Source organism: Leptinotarsa decemlineata, unplaced genomic scaffold, assembly GCF_025532065.1.
Source record: "Leptinotarsa decemlineata unplaced genomic scaffold, Ldec_3_MD MMD2_tig00000035_RagTag_RagTag, whole genome shotgun sequence".
NCBI lineage: Eukaryota > Metazoa > Arthropoda > Insecta > Coleoptera > Chrysomelidae > Leptinotarsa > Leptinotarsa decemlineata.
In genome coordinates, this window is record NW_027412540.1 from 4,124,632 (window position 1) to 4,145,801 (window position 21,170).

Genomic DNA, 21,170 nt, shown 5'->3' on the forward strand with positions numbered 1-21,170 from the left:
AACTGAAAAGTTGAAAATAGTATTTTTTGAATGAACTTAAAACAACAACGATCGAAAAATACTAGTAGTATTGTGAAAGAAGCGTGGGCGGTAGATATACAAACAATATATCGTTTGTAGTTAAAATTTTGTTTTTGATTCACTTAAATGCAGTTGAAAAATACTCGATTTCATTTCATTCATTCTTGAATGGTGTTTAATGGTAACTCCAAACATCTAATTTCAGCTACAATCAACTTCATCGTTTGTAGTTTGAGGACAATTGTTATTTTGTGATAGTCTTGTTATAGTTGTTCTTTGCTATAATTCGGAAGATTATGAAATAAATTAATATTGTGTTGTGACTAAAATAAGCTACAATCAATCGAAAACCTATTTCAAAACTTTCTTGCGCATTGTTAGTCGTATGTCGTAGTTTGAAGAGTATTAAAGTGGGACTCTCATATAAAATATACCATAAAATAACTGCAAACAATGCTTCACAACTTCCGTTCCTTAGTAGAGAGCCATTTGAGATATGGTATAACATCATGAAGATCAGCTCTGTGTGTACACCTCAATCCGTTAGAGATATTAAAAAGGAGTTTCATGAAGTTGATTATGTCTAGAAGTTCACGTTTCTCGTCAGATCTCCTGTAAATAGAGTGTGAAGATATGGATATGAGATTACTTTTGTACAAACGTGAAGTACCATTTCAGCAAAAATAAAGCATCAACACGAAACCACGACTATAACACACGACATCGCGACCAACTAACCTATCCTACTGGTAAAAAGTCAATTCCACAAAGAGCATATTCTTTTATGGCAACTAAATTATATAACACCGTACTTCACAAAATGGAAAATTTTTATTCCAAACCAATATTCGAAAAACGTTTTGAGAACGGTTCAGTGAAAATCTCAGAAAATGTTGACCTCTAATTCATCGAATAAAACAATTTGCGAAGATAATTTCAATATATCATACTCATCAAAATATGGATTGAATACAACTCATTTTCTATTCGACGAACTTTTTAATAATCAATTTTCAGCTTCTCAACTAACTGGTACTCTCACTGAGGTCACATTTCTCAACCACATTATCAAATAATTTTCGATTATTTCTAAAGTCTTTCATCTCGATTTGTTCCCATTGAAGCAATACGAGTTTCCCAAAGGATTTAGGCAAGATTGAATGTGGTTGTGGTTTTTAATAATTTTGAAACACTCAGCAAGTGTTCAATGATATCTTGAAAATAGGTTATATACACACCACCGAACTAGAAGTGGAAGTCAAATTTTTTCTAGGCATTTCAGAGCCCGATTTATTCCTCAATCGCTAATTGTTTTTGGAAATGAAAAACTGTATCATGCCTATTCTCAGATGTGAAATTTGGTTCATATTCAGTGAAGCAACAATAGTCTGTCAAAAATGAATATTTAACGTTGGAATTTTCCTCAACGAATGATTCACTCGCCTTACAGACCGACCAACTTAAATTTTTGCCGTGTTTGAAGAACCTAACGAACACTTATAATCAAAACTCAAAAGTGTGGTTTTGCTTTTGAATATCTTTTGAACTCATATGAAATCAATAACGAATGTGTCAAACTAGAGAAGAACTATTCAATTTTCTATTGATATTAATCTGACATTCGACACGCAGGCTTCGAATTTGATAGTGATCGGCTAAGTTGCCTTTGAAGCTCGCCTTCAGAATTTTCCCATAGACAAACATGAGATTAAAAGTATGATTCCTTCCTGAAACCAAAGGAAATCAAACTGACGGTCAATACTCAAACTTTTTCTCGCATATATAAAACATTACTCCAATTATGCTAAATTCGAATTGATTATACGATCAATTCAGATGTGCTATTTTACCTCGTCTTTCTGACGAAGTGTTACTATAAAATCAAGTGAGTTGATTATAAAATACATTAAAATTGTGAAGTGTCAGTGTACCCAACATGGACAACGAACCACCACCCAATGGAGGGGGTCCAAACAGCGAAGATCATTCATTGATTCAGCAATCGCAGTTTCCAAAATCAACCGGTCAACAATTGGAACTAAACACTGAATCTGATAGTACACATGAAAACACACAACAAAAAAGTAAGGTATTCGATTTACAAAAACCCAACGTCTATTCAGACATGGCATATGTTTTCATTGAGAGGGTCAATGACCAAAATATTGGTAAATTACATCCCATGGCCGTAGGTCATATACTCCATCAAAAACTAAGATTACAAAACATCAAAAAAATTGATAGAGTAGGCAAAAATAGAATAAGAGTGCAAATGAACAGCATCAGGGATGCTAATGAATTAGTTATGAATACAGAACTTCCAAAAGAAAATTTAAAGGTATATATTCCTAATAATTTATTATACAGAAAGGGAGTCATCAAACAGGTAGACACCAGTTTTGATGAAAAATATCTTTTCTCGAATTTTCTATCCCCTATTACTATAATTGAAGTGAAAATAATCAGTAGAAAAATTAATAGGAATGGAGAAGACATAGTAGTACCGAGACAAACTATCATAGTAACTTTTGAAGGTAATATTTTACCATCTCAAATATTTATTAATTCCGTCGCTTGCAACGTTGAACCGTATGTACATAAAGTCACACAATGTTTCAATTGTTTGAAATACGGGCATGTCTCTAAACAATGCCGAAGCACCATCACATTATGTATAAACTGCGGAAAGGAAAAGGATGAATCACATCTTTGCCGGGATCCGCAAGACAACTGTTGCATATATTGTAAAACGAATGGTCATAAATCTATATCCAGGATCTGTCCAATGTTTAAAAAACAAGAGGAAATCAAGAAAAAAATGGCCGAAGAAAATATTACTTTTTTCGAAGCAAAAACTATCAGTCGCAATACGTACGCTTCCACATTAAAAACAAACAATACTCGTCAGATTTTAGATTTAAATTCAGATCAAGATTTTCCACCTCTTCACAGTGGCCAACCGAGGAGAAATTATACACCACGTATATTCATGTCTCAACCGACCACATCACAAAGACTAAATACTCAGTATACAACCACAACAAGAACACATATTCCCAACAACACCCATACCACTGCGGAAATAGGAAACGTGCAAAAGAAACGAAAAGCGTCATCACCTCTTACAAATATAGATAACCCGCCTATGTTTCCATTCAGATTTGGACCAGAGAATCCCATTTCTTTACCTCCCACAGAAAATAACATAAACAATGAACGAGAAGAATTTATAGCAGGGTTTTTATCAGTCTTACAAAAAATACTCAACGTAGTTGATTCATTTGAAGAACCAGCCTCATTAGATATTGAGAACATAAAAAAAATCGTGTTTACTCAACCCGGTAATCACCACGAAAATGTCGATGATGAATTTTAAAGAGCTAAATATTCTTCAATGGAATGCACGTTCTGTAGTTTCGAATAAAAATAGTCTAATGAAGGCATTATCCCAAGCTAAAATTGACATCGCTATGATATCTGAAACTTGGTTTAAACCAAACAAGCAGTACAATTTTTATGGGTATGCGGTAATAAGGAAAGACAGATGTGATGGAAAAACTGGAGTTGCTATCCTAATAAAAAATAACATACAATTCAAGGAAATATCACTGGAAGATATTCCTGAAGAAATCCAAGTATGTGCTGTAAACATTTATAACGACATATCTAGTATAAATGTCATAACTGTTTATTGTCCACCAGATATAACAATCAAAACCCAAACCTATGAGAAGCTATTTGGAAACATTCATAATGCTACGATTATTGGAGGAGATTTCAACGCTCATCATGAATTATGGGGCTCTTACAAAAACAATAATTCTGGAAACAATATGGTAAATGCGTTGAACAACACGAATGCAATACTGCTCAATGACGGATCTCCAACGAAAATATCTAGGACAGCAAATAAATCAGCTGTAGACGTAACGCTTGCATCACCAGAAATCGCTGACAAAGTCACATGGACAGTAATAAATGACACTTTGGGATCGGACCATTTCCAAATACTCATGAATTTAAAGATACGCAAGACCCAAACTGACGAAGGTATTTTTCCAAAAACGAAGTGGAACACAAAGAGAGCAGATTGGCAAAAATATCAAAGTTTATTAGAACGATATTTCACTAGCTATACACAAAATTCTCACTCAGTGAATGATAAATACCAAATTTTCATCAAAGGTATTGAAGAAGCAGGAACATATTCGATACCGCAAAACAAACCGTTCAAAAGAAGAAAGCACCTACCTCCACCGTGGTGGGACGCAGACTGCGACAGACTAATAGAAGACAGAAAAAAAGCTTTACATGAGTACAGAAGAAACAGCACAATTGAAAATTATATGATTGTCAAAAAAGAAATGGCAAAAACAAAAAAACGCTTAAAAACAAAAGCGAAAATACATTGGATATCCTATTGTGAAAATTTAAATAAAAACACACCCTCCGCAAGTTTATGGCAACAAGCAAGACGAATGCATAGAATTGCTTCCACAAGCACAACTTACGATAATAGTGACTGGATAGAACAGTTTTTCGAAAGAATCACACCATGTTGGGTAAACAAGGAAACAGATTTCGAAGTGAACCCAAATATCAGCCAACGATCATCACATAGAGATATAGAATCTGCACCAATCTTCTTAAACGAACTGGATTTTGCGTTGAAACACTCAAACAAATCGTCACCTGGGTTCGATCAAATAACATATGATATGCTTTGGAATCTACCACCTACAGCTAAAAAATTTTTATTGGAAATATTCAATGATGTTTGGACTGGAAACGAAGAGATTGAAGATTGGAAGAAAAGCATTGCGGTGCCAATTCTGAAGCCAGGGAAAAACCCTAACTTACATGAATCCTACCGACCCATATCTTTATTATCATGTATATACGAAACATTCGAACGAATCATCAAACACAGATTAGAATTTTACTTGACCTGCAATTCTAGTCTCCCTTCAAAACAGTTCGGCTTTAGAAAAGGACTAGGAACCATTGATGCAGTTTCACATCTTGTAACCGATATTCAGTTATGTTTTTCAAAAAATCATTACCTGGGTGCTGCCTTCTTGGATATAAAAGGGGCTTACGATTCGGTGTGTATCCATATGCTGAGACAAAAATTAATAGAAACTGCAATCCCCGAAAGAGTTGCTAATTTAATATATAAAACATTATCGCGAAGAGAAGTGTACATTAGAACAGCAAATAATTCGATTATAGGACCTCGATATGTCTCCATGGGATTACCACAAGGATCCGTCCTATCACCATTACTGTTTAATATTTTTACAAGTAATATACACGAGGAAAATACTTCCTATAAACTCATTCAGTACGCAGACGATTTTGTAGTATATAACACCGAAAAAAAATTACAAACCTGCATATTGTCTTTGAAATCTTCCATCGCATCGATAATTACGAAGTTTAACTTATTGGGATTCACCCTCACCCCCGAAATAACCTATATTACATTTTTTACCAGGCACAATTCACCAAACATGAATAACGTCACAGTTAACAATACCGATCTCCCAGTGTCTCCAACAATTAAGTACCTTGGAATTATTTTAGACAAAAAGCCCACATGGAAACCTTTCATTGAACACATCGCAACAAAATGCCAAAAAGGAATCAACTTTTTAAAGTCAATACGAAGGACATGGTGGGGGGCTGACCCGCAGACTTGCCTGCTTTTTTACAGAGCATACATTCGTTCCATCATTGACTATGGCAATACGCTATACGGATCAGCTAGCTTATCAACTCTCAAAAAATTGGACATTGTGCAAAACTCTGCCTTAAGACTCTGTCTAGGTACCATGTGTTCAACACCCATCGAACCGTTACGTGTAGAAGCGTTAGAACCACCACTTGTATTAAGGAGACAATTTTTGGCAGAAAAATTCATCATTAAATCGGAAATCAAAAATCCTGGTATCATACAAAAAGCAGCCCAATTGAACATGTGTGACCTAACCAACAAATATTGGGAGAAAAAACCATCCCCGCCGCTATGTACTGCATATAGAAACATACATAATATAATGGAAAACCCGAATAAAGGTAGCATAAATAACATGAAAGACTTTCAATATGCCCTAAATTCATTCTCTATCACAATCCCTGTATATAGTGATGAACCAAGTTTAAACAATTGCATCCTGAAGAGTTATATAAATAAATTTCCAGAGTACACATGCATTTATACAGACGCTTCCAAACAATGTGAAGGAACTAGCTGTGCATATTATATTCCCATTGCGAATGTGAATGGGATATTCAAACTGAACCAACTCACTTCCATATTTTCAGCAGAAGCAATTGCTGTAACCAAAGCACTTGAATATATAGAACAACAGTGTATTAAAAAAACAATAATAATATCTGACTCACTGTCTGTACTATCAAAAATATCACAACCTATCAACATACTTACATATCAACTCAGCTCGCATATTCTGGAATTGAAAATTCTTATCAGCAGGCTCTATGAAGCTAATTTTGATATCAAATTAATGTGGATCAAAGCTCATGCAGGCTTAATAGGCAACGAGAAAGTTGATGAACTGGCAAAGACAGGCATCAGAACAGGACAACGCCTTGAGAATGAAAGTGGCGCTGAGGAATGTCTAATCTTAGCAAAGAGTAGGTTCAAGGAAAATTGGGAAACAGCATGGAAAGAGTATTGTAAAAACTCTGCTACGCAGTATACCCGGTTAGTACCAAAAATCCCTGCGGAAATATGGCACAAAAAAATGAAGTATGGACGGAAAACAATTGTCACAATAACCAGACTGAAATTTGGACATGCATGTTATCCAGCTCATCTTTACAAAATAGGAATCGTTGAATCAAACAAATGTGCCACATGTAATGTAATATCTGATATTGATCATATATTTTTTAACTGTTCTGAACATCAGGAACAAACCAAAGATTTCATGGAAACATTAAGACGGGAAAAAATAATACCACCGTTAAATATACTGCACTTACTGGCACTGAACAAACCACAAGTAATAGATGCTATGATGAAATTCGTGAATGATTGTAACCTGAAGTTGTAGAGGATACTTGATGTGAATTCTATGTGTTCATGTTCCCATCCCCAAAATCCTTTCTTTCCGTGGTCTACCTTTTCTGTGCAAAGTCACCCTGATCGACCCCTGGGTGTGAAAAGTAATATCCTAAAACCCGTTCCCTTGCTTTCGAAAAATTGAGAGAAAAACTGACGTTTAGTTGCTGGCTATTATGGACTATGCGTCCAACGGCCACAAAAAAAAAATACTATCAATTTTAACTGAGCCAAATTTTAAAAAGATGGTGATTGAATTTGTGTTTCTAATGAGTTTCTTCTTCTCTTAGTAATATTGAGACACTAGGTAAAACCACTTTTATTATGAATTGATTCAGTTGCAAAGTTGAGAGAAAAAACAAACGTCAACTGATCTCACTGTGATTTTGGCGTCCTTCACTCACTTTCTTATTTCCCAAAATGAAAAACCCTAGAAGTACAGAATTAGTGGTCCCAACCGACAACCCCTCTGGTCTTTCTATCAACCAAATCATAGAAAAAAATTTAAATGTCATCTTTGAGGTGTGTCACACAATTCATCCCATAATAAGAGAGACGTATTTGACAAGTTTAAATATTCATTGGTCCTGGAGACTGGTGGACTAGATAATGAGGGTGGCGCGTGCGCCTCCTCCTCGCGATTACTTCTAAATTCCCAACGACTGGCAGTTGTTCCGCGCTTACTGATCGGGTAAGGACTATATTGCTGCAACCCTCCAAACATCGCGTTTTAATCCTTGTGGTGCACTCAGTTGCGAACAGTTCGCGCCAATTTTGGTGGTGGAGCGATTATACGGAAGTATGTGAAGTTCATGGCAGGCTTTAGAGGAATGCTTGATGTGTGTGAGAATGTTGATTATCGCTAGGTGCGAATAGGAGGAAGGTGGACAGATTTTGGGGTGTTTGTACCGGTTGGCCTGATTCTCAGTGAAGCTGATTAATTGTCATCCATATTATTGTGTAATTTTACAAAACTCAATTTTGGTTTTTCAAGTAAAACATATAATATAAATGTATATCTAATATTCATATTCTATTAGAATATTTTTACGAAAACACAAATTTTCAAATCATTCTTTTCTGATTACCTTATGAAAATAATGAGAAAATATCAGGTTGAGTTGAAACGAAGCTTACTCTAAATAACTTTCGAAGTTATGTTTTCGTTTTTTTTTTGGATATTGACTCTGATCATAATTTTGGAGTTGATTCGAAATGAGGTAATTATCTGATGAGACTTTGTAAAGGAAAAATATCATCGAGCAATATCAATTTTCATTTCTAGGTCATTACAGTGACGAATGAAAATGTGTGTTGATATCGAATATTAAAAAAACTTACAAACATTTCAAGTGATATTTGGCCAAAGTCGAAAATGCTTCATTTGCAAATCAAGAATCGTGCGAAAATACATACGAGATGAAGACATATGTATCAAAAAGTACAGAGTGTTTAAATTTTCGAATAAAGTCGTGGAAGCGATAAAATTGCTCTGTTCTGTATCAAATGATGTGTGAATATTTAAAACTATCATGAGTTTGTCACATACTCTCTATCTGAAATAAGGAAAATTGAAAACCGTGTGAGATACGTGAAGTTTTGAAATTCAGATGATTTTGAGTAATTCGAAAGGTATTCAATAGAGTGAAACTCACCAACACCGTTTAATCTTTTTTGCGACGTTATCTGAGAATATATCAAAAAACAGAAAAAAAAACACTTTCTCTTTGCCACTTCTCTAGTCGTACAATATGGTGTTCACAGATACTCAGTCCGACTTTTCACCTCCGAGAAATCATGACCAATTTTTTTTATATAGGTAGATCGTGAAAAATCTCCTATTATAAATTAACCCTTTTTAAAAAAAATCTATTAATGTATTACTCATTATAAAAATTTCTGAAATTTTGAAATGACTCTCAAGCAAGCTCATAAATGACCACATTTTTCATAATTCAATCGAAACTTCGTTTTCGATTTTCCACCTCAACCTATACAATTTTTGTCACTCATTTGCCGTCGCCGGACAGAAACATAACATAATTACAACCAATGGAAAAACTCGAAACTTTTGTAAAAAATTAAATTGAAATAAATAAAAAAAAAAAGAAATATTTATTGAATGTATTTTTCTTCGTATTTTCACATCAATATATTTTAATGCTTCAAGTATTCGTATAACCTTCACATTTGAAAATGAAACAGTCCATCAGTATATATAATAATTCATCATTGGTTTTTTATTACACATATATTTCTCAATTTCTTTGTGAGAATGGTTTTCGTAATTTCAGTAGTTTTTTTGTATGATGTCTTTTCATCACAGTTATTTTAATAGTTGAGCTGATTATTCTATCAACTTAGAACTTGGCACGCAATGATTGGTTAAGATTCTCAAAATAATTGTATTGTATTCAATTGAAATAAAAGAAATTGAATTCAATTAAAAGAAATTCAAAGAGATAATACAGTACAAAAAATGCAAGGAGAAGGAATACAACATATTTTAATCAAAATTTCGGACGCAGTCTTTCCAACATTCCTGAAGCTTTCAAAATTGAACCATATCTAGTTAAAAATCAGCAGAATGTCTATAACAAATTTTGTGATATCCATATAAGAGGACTGAGAAGTTTTGCAATCAAAATAGGTTTTTGTTATCATGACATCAAACATTAAATTTAATGAATTATATCGCGGAGATGATCGAAATCAATTCTTCTTTCTCGATTTGTATATCAAGTATTCATGAACGAATGAACATCTATTCAAAGAAAAACAATACATGGAAGAAATACGATGCCAATAATATAAAATAAATTAAAGTGTTCTAGTAAGAACACTTCTCTCAAATATATCAGTTCTGGAAAAATTGTTAGTACGCTAATTTGTGAGGAGAATGAAGATTTGTGACCTGAAATGAAAATTAATTCATAATTGGGTGAAGTTGTCAATTGGAAAAATTGAATGAAAGTAAGAAATAATCGAAAAAATGATGAGAAAATTACTAAAAAAAATTGAAAGTGGAATATTTCAAACCAAGTTACTTCACGTTTGGATTCTTAGTATCCACAATATGAAATAATCCAACTGAGAACAAAATATTGAAAGTGATCTGACCATCTTCTCCAAGTCGGTGGAACTGAGTGTTTAAATCTTTATGTCACTGACACGGACTTTCTTCAAGGAAAAGTTCAATACATTTATACCTCTAACGAACCTTGGTGACGTCAATTTCGCTTTTAGGTTTTCTGAAGCAGAAGTGATTAGATTCAGTTTATGATTTGTCAACTTGACATTGAATACTTTTGACATTTTCAACTTCAAACTGGATCCCCACAATACCCTCACAATTCCTTTGTGGCCATGTCACAATAATTGATGTTCTCAAAGAATATACAATTTCATGGCAGGAGATAACTGTGTTAAAGTTATTTTCCTGTGTTTTTGGCTGTGATTTGCATGCTTTCATGCCTGACAAATTGGCGCTCGAGTTGTTCCCGTTGTTCCAAACGCAGTAACTACGATGCTGATATTTGATTCGGGTCCAAAATCACTATTAGTGACTTGGTTTCTTTTAACTGGATAACCTGACCTTGTTTGTGTACCTTTAGGGACAAGTAACCAGATTTTATCAATGGTAATTGCCTTTTTTTTCTAATGAACACTTCATAGAGAGGCAATTTCTATTGCTTCTGTATGAACACTTGGATAATGAATCAATAGTCAAATCACGAACTGAACGAAAACTCTGAAAAAATTATTGACTGCTTCACTTAACCTGACTCTACTCTTTCAGATTTTCATTTTTCAACTTTCTAAAAAATATATAGATAATTCTGTGAGTATAGTGATAGTAAAAAAATACGTTACTGAGATTTGGAAATGATATCGTCATCATGTCAAAAATACTCCAAAAATACAAAAATCGGAGAAAACTGTACTGAACTGATGAAAATAGCAATAATTCAATAAATAATTTCAATAGAAACTATCAACTCTTATATGCGTTCTTGTTATAATATTCCCCTAACGTTATAACTGTTATATGTTTTTGCAGGAAACTGAATTTGACTTTTTGACAGTATCATTTGGAATTGATTTCAACATCTTTCGAATATGCTTTCCGCGACCTGAAAACATCGTTTTTTACATCGATCGCGATGGGGTCACTACTTACTTAGTATTCATCGCTGAAACCGTGAAGAATTCAGTTATATCTAATTTCTTCTATATCAGATACAATGTCTGGAAATGAAATGGAGCATAGGTCTGCTGGCCCTCATTGTATTTTTGGCCCGGTATTCTCCATTTACCTTATTTTCCTCATCTTCCTTTAGCCGTCCATATTCTCTCATGAATTTCTGGAAGACTTCCAGATGGGAGACCTTCATCGGTCTCTCGGGAGAAGTGAACATTCAAGTGAAGCAGTGAAATGAAATAATTAAGAGATTTTTATTGGGAGGCTCGAGCTTGTCGGTTAACCGACATTGAGTACACAATTTAATGAGACGGAGTAATTTGGAACGCTAAGAGGGATTCCGAGACGATTTTAATGGAATGATGTTGTCCTATGGTATTGGTATTGGACCACAGAAAAAATGAGTTGACCAGATATTGCCATGAGGGTTCTCGTTCGAAAAAAATCATTAATATTTTCATTTATTTACTTTGACTTGATAGCTTGAGGAAAAGTAAGACAATAAAATCTCTCTCTCTCTCTACTAAAAAAAAACTTACCTCTTACACAGGTATCATTCCAAAATTTTATGCTCTTCCCAAAATTCATAAACCTACTTTATCTTTAAGGCCCATCATTGCCTCTATAAATAATCCTACAGAATCTTTGGCATCTTTTTTGACGGATATATTGACAAAGGCAAAATTCAATAGAATTCAACTTCCAGAAAATTATGTGTTAGCCAGTTTGGATGTGGTTTCACTATTCAGTAATGTTTACCTTGATATTTGCCTCAGAGCCATTCATAATAATTGGAATCGTATCAGTAATTTTTGTAATATTCATGAAGATGACTTCATGCATCTTCTGACCTTCCTTTTCAATAATACATATTTTTCTTTTAATAACAAAATATATAAACAAAATATTGGTACACCAATGGGAGCCAAAATAAGCCCCATTCTAGCTAACTATGTAATGGATGACCTGTTAGACAATGTCCTAAATGTCCTTCCTTACCATGTTTTTTTCATAAAAAAATATTTTGATGACATAATCCTTGCCCTTCCCTATACAGGAGTCACAGAAATTGTTGAAATCTTTAATAGTTATGACCCTACATAAAATTTACCATCGAAAAGGAAGACGATGAACAAAGTGTTCCATTTCTAGACACTAAACTCATTCGCACTTCCACTAATACCGTACTTATTGACTGGTACAGAAAACCAATAAGTTCAGGTAGATAATGAACTATTGGTCACTACATAAACAATCAATAAAAGTCAATTTGGTCAAACAAATGAAACAACGTGTTATCAGAATTTCGGACTCGTCCTTTCATTTAAAAAATTTCAAAATCCTTTTAAACTTCTTTTTACAAAATTCATATCCTAAAACCTTATTTAACAAGATATTGTTCAACACGTCCCCAAATGAAATAGATTATAATGTTCGTCCTTCAATCTCTCCAAGTCAGGACAATGATATCAATAATAATAATAATGAAATTCAGATAAATAATCATCTTTTTACTTCCTTACCATATACCAGTGAAATTACACCCAAACTCACACGAATTTTCAAAAATATTGATAATATAAAAATTGCACAGAATATCTGCACACAAAAGTGATTGTAGACTTCATTCAGAAAGGTGTGCCCTTAATGAACATGTTTATAATAATGGACATGTAATGGATTTTAACTCAGTAAAAATCTTGACTGAAGAGAGGAATGTTTCTAAAAGATTATTCCTTGAAATGACTTACATTTCGCAATCACGAAATTGTCTAAATAAAAAAACTGACTTACAACATTTAAGTGAAATATATTCCTATTTACTTTTTATTGACAAAAATTGGAATTCCTTTAAAGACAACTCATTTGACATTACTTGAATTCATTTATCAACTCATCAACAAAAATTATATAACAAAACTCTTTCTTCTGAAAGCAACTGTAACTCTTTGATTAATTGCACCAGTGGCAAATGCCAAGTCTACTTCTTCTTGAAAATTTTAATAAATTAACAAGTGATGTGTTTCTAACCTAAGATCACCACGTTCATTCTCAAATAGAAATTTTTTATGATTACTCCTTATTTAACGTATATATATTGTAGCTTTCATTTAATTCATATGTCTTGTACTTGTACAGTTGTTACTTGTTTTTATCATGATTACAACATTCATATTTTAATTTTAACTCAACTCAATTGAGACCAATCTCACTAACATTGTAAGTATTCATTTATTAACTTAAGTTCTGTATTAATTCAAAGTCTATCATCTTAGCTCCCTGATGATGACAATAACCATTGTCGAAATATTGGAAATATAATGTTATAAGAGTACACTTGCGCTTCGCTGCTATCCCAAATAACTCTTGTTCTGACTAATTTCTACTTCAGTCTGGCGACGAGTTTGTGGACTAACGTGAAGAGAAGCTGGCATTGTTTTTCTGAAGAGTGTGTGATGAGTTGATGAGATTTTTCAGACACGTCTGCTCCGTCACTATGGAAGTTCGTGAAAAAACGTTCATACAATTCATACATCGATAATCTTTTAGGAGGAACTTTCAGGAAAAACCTTTTGGTTTTCTATTTCTCTGTCATTATATTTAAGGTATGACTCTTTCGAAAAAAAGCCGAAAAAATTCAATACATAAAAATAAATATAAAAATAAAAAAGTGCCCATCTGATAAAAGAACTCGAGCAAGGTTCAATTTTAGTGACAAGTTACGCCTAACCTCAAGATATTTTTTTTGTGAACTTGATTCGATATTCATACTGAAGACGATATTCTGGTGCTTTGATCACCAAGGCATCCTCCGAAGACTTGGGTTAATTTTTTGAGATGGCTGGCAGGCAAACTATTCGTGAAAGCTGCTAAAGAGTATGAGAACAAACCTTCGAAAAATTATGTGGCATGTTGAGTGATGCTAAAGGTATTCTTATGTCTGAGATGAAGTACATTGCCGTCAGTCCTGAATATTTCATTCAAGTACAAACAAGGTGGCCGTCAGTTCTGCAGCTTATTTTCAAATATAAATGAGATGGGTATTTTCTGTGAATGATTTTGTGATATAAACAGCTGAAGTGCCACGAATTTCCTATTCAGCAACTTGATGATTCTGAAGGTATGATTCATATATCGGATTCATACTATAAGATAAATCTTACTTTGGAATTTTGTATTCTTTCCTCATCAGACTGAGTAATACAGTTGATATGTCTGAGGAGTAATGATTCTGTAAGTTTCAATGTAGCAAAGGCATTCTATAAATAAAAGCTAATGTGATGGAAAAATCTAAGATCTTTGTCTATCCAAACTCTTGGGTTCTTCACTGTGACATAAAGACGTGAAGGTCTTGGCAAGGATTAAGTAATTCGTTCTTTGTTGTTTTCTATAAATTTGCTGGTGAGGAATAACAGAGTCGCTATCGTTTCATTGTCATTCTTCATTATTCATTAATAATCATTTCGATCAATTGAACACATTGAACATATTACGTAGGTCTGCATATTGTTTTGCACATTTAATAATAATAATAATAATAATAAAAATAATAAGAATAATAATAATGATAATAATAATAATATAATATCATAATAATAATATCAGGGCACATGATACTCGGACCCAATGATCACTCACCCCACGGTGTGGCGAGTGGTCATTGGTTGATAATACTGGCGCGCCCTCTCGAATGTATCGGGGCTTCGGGTGATAGGACCTGACCAGCGCACACTACGGTGGAAAAAAAAAGTAATAATAATAATGGTGGAATGATGATCTTAAACTTCATGCCTCTGGAGAGAAGGATCTTCATCAGTCCTTGAGGGTGGTGGAAGAGTACACACATGCTATCGGTATGAAATTCGGGATAGACAAATGTGCAATGATTCATCTTGAAAGAGGACGATGCGGGGACTACGGAGAGGATGTGCAGCTCGTAGATGGAAGCATCCTACACCATCTGGATGCCGGAGAGACGTATACTTACCTCGGGGTGGAACAACGCCACTCACAAGAGGTAACTGCAATGAAAAACTCTCTCCGCGGCAAGTATCAGCACAAACATCGACAGATCTGGTCATCGGAACTGTCATGGAAGAACAAAGTTGCTGCAACAAATATGCTTGCCGTTCCAATCTTACTCTACTCGTTTGGAGTAGTGAAGTGGACTCGACGTAAAGACTCGAAAAATGATGCATCTCTACAGGAGTTTGCATCCCAAATCGTCCGTTCCACGGTTGTACTTCCCCGACAACAGGGAGGCCGTGGACTTTTGAGTTTGGAGGGTCTACATGACAGAATGGTACTGGATACAGCCTGTAAAGTCGTCAGGAGTTCGAATCCCCTTCTCTGCATGGTTCGTGACCATGAGAGAGCAGGAATTGGGGCATTTCTCCTTGGGGCAGCTGCCCGAGCAGCTGATGAAATCGTTATAGTTTTCGACTCTGAACGAGATGACTACAACTCTGTCACCGAGTTGGAACCCGTTCAGCAAAAAGCTCAGATAAAAGCCGCAGAGGTCACCTTACTTCTGCGGAAACATAAGGATAAGCCAATGCATGGGGTCTTCTTCAATAACATTGGAGACCTTGGCTTATCAAAGCGCCTGACGTTCGTTTTTCTCAGGTCGAGTGGGCTGAAGTCGGAAACTGAGGGGTTCATCATGGCTTGCCGTGATGGGGTCTTCAACACCTTAGTCTACCGCAGTCGCGTGATGGGTATAGAGGTTCCTGACACAAGGTACAGGGCCTGCCGCGAGGCGCCCGAGACCCTAATGCACTTGCTATCAGCATGTCCAGCATATACGGTCTCGGCCTATATCCATCGACATAACGCGGCCCTAAGAGTGCTATATTACCATCTACAGCACTCTTAAGGTATTGACGAGACACCGGTGTTGCCCTACGCTCCGGGGGATATTGAATCCGTTGTGGGGAACGAGAAGTGCCGAATTTATTGGAACTATTCGTTCCCCACCCTCAGGCTCATACAAGCTAATAAGCCTGATGTGGTCCTTCTCAACCACCAGATCAAGACGATATTTGTCGTGGAGTTTTCAGCTCCTGGCGAGATGAATACCGTCAGAAAAGAGGAGGAAAAACGGATAAAATATCGAGATTTTCTCTTCGAACTCCGCAGATTCTATTGATCTTAAACTTTATGCCTCTGGAGAGAAGGATCTCTATCAGTCCTTGAGGGTGGTGGAAGAGTACACGCATGCTATCGGTATGAAATTCGGGATAGACAAATGTGCAATGGTTCATCTCAAAAGAAGACGATGCGGGGACTACGGAGAGGATGTGCAGCTCGTAGATGGAAGCATCCTACACCATCTGGATGCCGGAGAGACGTATACTTACCTCGGGGTGGAACAACGCCACTCACAAGAGGTAACTGCAGTGAAAAACTCTCTCCGCGGCAAGTATCAGCACAAACTTCGACAGATCTGGTCATCGGAACTGTCGGGGAAGAACAAAGTAGCTGCAATAAATATGCTTGCCGTTCCAATCTTACTCTACTCCTTTGGAGTAGTGAAGTGGACTCGGGAGGAGCTGTATCAACTCGACGTAAGGACCCGAAAAATGATGCATCTCTATAGGAGTTTGCATCCCAAATCGTCCGTTCCACGGTTGTACTTCCCCCGACAACAGGGAGGTCGTGGACTTTTGAGTTTGGAGTGTCTACATGACAGAATGGTACTGGATACAGCCTGTAAAGTCGTCAGTCGGAGTTCGGATCCCCTTCTCTGCATGGTCCGTGACCATGAGAGAGCAGCAATTGGAGCATTTCTCCTTAGGGCAGCTGCTCGAGCAGCTGATGAACTCGGTATAGTTTTCGACTCTGAACGAGGTGACTACAACTCTGTCACCGAGTTGGAACCCGTTCAGCAAAAAGCTCAGATAAAAGCCGCAGAGATCACCTTACTTCTGCGGAGACGCAGGGATAAGCCGATGCATGGGGTCTTCTTCAATAACATTGAAGACCTTGGCTCATCAAAGCGCCTGACGTTCGCTTTTCTCAGGTCGAGTGGGCTGAAGTCGGAAACTGAGGGGTTCATCATGGCTTGCCAGGATGGTGTCTTCAACACCTTAGTCTACCGCAGTCGCGTGATGGGTATAGAGGTTCCTGACACAAGGTGCAGGGCCTGCCGCGAGGCGCCCGAGACCCTAATGCACTTGCTATCAGCATGTCCAGCATATGCGGTCTCGGCCTATATCCATCGACATAACGCGGCCCTAAGAGTGCTATATTACCATCTACGGCACTCTTACGGTTTTGACGAGACACCGGTGTTGCCCTACGCTCCGGGGGATATTGAATCCGTTGTGGGGAACGAGAAGTGCCGAATTTATTGGAACTATTCGTTCCCCACCCTCAGGCTCATACAAGCTAATAAGCCTGATGTAGTCCTTCTCGACCACCAGACCAAAACGATATTTGTCGTGGAGTTTTCAGCTCCTGGCGAGACGAATATCGTCAGAAAAGAGGAGGAAAAACGGATAAAATATCGAGATTTTCTCTTCGAACTCCGCAGACTCTATCCAGATCACTCTGTCAAGATGGTCGTTCTGATTATTGGAGTCCTTGGTGGAATGATGTCTTCTCTACTCTCGAATCTCAAAATCATACCGGCTTGCCGCACTAAGGCAGAAATCTTAGCCGCACAGATGCAGAAGGCTGTCATTCTTGGCTCACTGCGTTTGCTCAGGGCACATGATTCTCGGACCCAATGATCACTTACCCCACGGTGTGGGGAGTGGTCATTGGTTGATTATGCTGGCGCGCCCTCCCGAATGTATCGGGGCTTCGGGGGATAGGGCCTGACCAGCGCACACTACGGTGAAAAAAAAAAAAAAAAAAAAATAAATGTGAACATTTACTGAAACGGGAAAGGCTGAAGATTAGTTGGTTGCATCGAAAGATACAACCTCTGTTTTTCATCTCAGGCGAGTTCGCGAGAATGAGTTTTTCTTGAAAATTAAGAGGTCCATTCAGGATTGCATAGAGTCGACTCATTTACATCCATAGTTTCTTGATGTCACAAATAATTTTCAATATCTTCTTCACTTTTATTCAAAATTTGTTTCATACGGACTTGTCACCAGTCATTTCAAAATACATGTCCATTTAATTTTTATTCTTCCAATTTATTAAAAAAGACTTGATCTAAAAAGAAAGTTTATACTTATGTATCCTTATTGTTTTGTTTTTTCCAACGAAAATGAGTTCGCCTATAGTAGTTCTACCTTCACATTCACATGTGGAAAGTTCTTTATAATTCACCCCCGAGAATTTTTCGTAGTATGTGATTACAAAATATTTTTTCTCCGAAAAACTGAAAAGAAGCTGTCATTAATCATATTTCTTAATGAAATAAGTTAGTGTTTTCCTCCATCGTAGCGAGGTCGGACTAACAATTTATTAACGATTGGGTGGCGTGTTGAAGACTAGTATACTTATTGTTCTATAATTAATAATTCAATTGGAGGTACAAGTCGTAGAAATATGAACTTTTGAGTGGATCAGTGAAGTGGTCGAGTTTGAAAACTATGCGCAACTTTTATTTGAAGCTATAGTTAGGAAGTTCAGGGACAATGTTGTGGTCTGAATGCACTTAGTTGCCAATTCAGATCTATTTGTTGTAGTGATTTGCGTTTTTCGTTTCAAAACTTCGAATTATAATTGATACTTGAAACTGAACTTTCAAGAATATTTTTGTGAAATTCATATTCACACTGATACATCCACAAATATGGATTTATTTTTTTATTTCTAGAGTTATATGAAAATGAAGAGTTTCATTTTGAAGGCAACATTGACTTATTCGATAAAATTTAGAATCAATTCAATATTATTCAGGAAGTTTTCAGTGTACCTACATTCGAATTCCCTGCTATTTTTGAGTATATATCAGGTGCCCTATAGGTTATTTTCAATACAATCACCTGGAGTGGCGATTTCATGTAGTACATTCACGAAATCGAGTAGCCATCTAATATAACAAATACATTCTTTTCTCATATTCTGATATTTAAAATGATGAGTTTTCAATTCCTCAATATTCCGTTGATAATTTCAGTAACTCAGCATTGCGATGTTGAAGGAACTGGCATTTATATCTGACATAATGAAAACAATGACAATCATAGGTTGTTATCCCTCAGTTGTTTGAAAAGTCTGGAAAATGATTTTTTGAGAGAACTATGTTAATATGAAATAAAATTTTACATTCGAAACTTTCAAAGTGAACATAACTGGGCACACACATTAAATTTTTTCGTATACCTCTGACAAGAAGTTTTATAAAAAAATACATATATATCAGGTATTCTCGAACTTTTATAGTCTGAGTAGTAAGCGAAAAAGGTGATACATATGCAATCTCGTGAAAAGCTCTTTAAATTTGTCCGGAATAACGTGACGATGAATCGAAAGCCTCGTGCGCCGCTTTCGTGTAGTACAATTTATTATTTACTGGATATAAAACACCAAAACGAAGAATCAACTCATATACTGGAAGTTGAGATACCATATATCAGGATCCTTTTGATAAATGCACACTTTTCCATTTCCGGAACATTTAAAATCTCGAATCATTTTCGTTTTTCACATAACCGTTATCAAACACAATTTTTAGTTTTTATTGATGACTCAGTATACAATAACTTCAAAAATAACTCATTATTTAGAAAAAAAATGTTTTTGTCTTTCTGCTTCTCCATCTTTATACAAAGGATGTTGAAAGAAAGCCATTGCATTCAGAATAAACTGTCCACTAAGATCATGCATTGGAGTTACTTTCAGATACAAACTCGAAGAAACAGCCTGTCCGAAAAAATTACACTTATTTCAGCTAAAACTAAATTTACATTCTAAAAAAGAAGAGAATTGAAACTTTCTATGTTTTTTACCACTTTTATTTGTAACTAACGTTACTGCAGTTTCGTCCTATAAGGACATTTTCAAACTTATACATTGAACTAACAACGATTGATTACATTAGCCCTCATATAACACCACTGTAGGTAATAATACAGGTACTTAGCTTGATTGTTTACTAGTGATAATGTGGATATGCTAATTTGAAAACCGGTTAGTTAACTAAATCGATTTGATTATTTAACAGGATGCACCCTCAATGTTTATGCCTGTTAATTTTCAAGGATTTCAAATAATTCAGTTTGCAACCCTTCCTTGCATAGTGCAAAAATTTCCGTATCATTTAGATTCGGGAACTTCAGCACACCGTTTTTGAAAATTTCGACTACATTGTCCCACATAAACACTATTACACTCCGGACACTTGTAAACTCCAGATTTCTCCAACTTTCCCACTTTATCTTTGGCATTGAAAAGGAAATCAGATACCTGGCATGTGGTCTGAACGCCACTTTCACATTGTTTTTTTTGAAGAAACATGAACATGAAAGGTCCTTCAGATTAGGTAAAAATGATTCGACATTTTCAAACCATTCCTTGGTATGCAACCACAAGTTCCCGAATCTAAACGATACGGAAATTTTGCACTATGCAAGGAAGGGTTGCAAACTCAATTATTTGAAATCCTTGTAAATTCACAAGCATAAATATTGCGGGTGCAACCTGTTAAATGATCAAATTGATTCAGTTTACTCACCGGTTTTCAAATTAGCATGTCCACACTGTCACTAGTAAACACAATTCAGGGTCTCAATCAAGCTAAGTACCTCTATCATTACCTACAGTGGTGTTATATAAAGGCTAGTGAAATGAAATGAAATGTTTTATTCAAAATAGGATACATCCTAATATATACAACAATGATAGTAATGTTAACATTAATATACATATGAATACAATAATACAAAAAAGATCTAC

General features: G+C 35.7%; 1 protein-coding gene across 1 annotated transcript in view; it reads left to right on the forward strand.

Moving 5' to 3' along the window:
* The first annotated feature begins 7,788 nt into the window (after positions 1–7,788).
* LOC111506190 (limbic system-associated membrane protein) overlaps positions 7,789–21,170 on the forward strand; it is a 1,118,878-nt gene continuing 1,105,496 nt past the window's right edge. The window contains exon 1 of the mRNA XM_074171774.1: positions 7,789–7,910. The gene's annotated coding sequence lies outside the window, so the exon portion shown is untranslated. The remainder of the gene's footprint in view (positions 7,911–21,170) is intronic.